Source organism: Nannobrachium achirus (genome assembly GCF_963921795.1).
Source record: "Nannobrachium achirus genome assembly, chromosome: 18".
Taxonomy (NCBI): Eukaryota; Metazoa; Chordata; class Actinopteri; order Myctophiformes; family Myctophidae; genus Nannobrachium; species Nannobrachium achirus.
The window spans coordinates 33,062,029-33,062,724 of NC_137825.1; positions in this window are offsets into that span (position 1 = coordinate 33,062,029).

The window sequence follows — 696 nt, forward strand, 5'->3', positions numbered from 1 at the left end:
ACTTGGCGCTATAGGAACTAACACTGTGAAATACCTTTACAAACTGATGAAGAACAGTAAACACAGCATATACATTGACAAGGACTAACTAAACACAGGTGAACTCAACTGACAACACTGGGCTAGGCTGGGGGACTGAGAGGACACAGGTGGAAACACAGGCAAATCACAGAAGACAGGTAACGTTTAGCTAGAACAACCAGGAAGCATTTAAAAAAAAGATGGTATATCATCTCCACAATAGTCTTTATATACTGCTCTTCTAAGTACCCAAAGTCGCTTTACAGAAAGGTTTACAGTAGCACAATATTGTCATGGGCTAAATAAACAAACTTATTGTTCAAATTGGGGTATCGCGGGTGGGTTGGCGGGTGCCGCGGGCACCGGGTCGGCCCGCACATCACTAATGGCTTGCATTCACTATAACTCTGCTTGTATTGGATCCGAAGCTTCGGATCTGCTGCTGCTTAGCTGCCTCCTCCACCCCAGCCTCTAACGTTTGATCAGAGTCTGGCTCAAATACTTGTGATTTTATGTCTGCTGATTCAAGCTAATATAAACATGTGTTGCTATTGTTCTACTATCGTTTCCCCATGGGGGGTTTTGCTTAGCGTTCCCTGATTTTGCATAGTAGCTGCTTGAACAAAATTCAGGGAACATCTGCGAACGCAGAGCCCTTTAACGGCAAGTCTAACT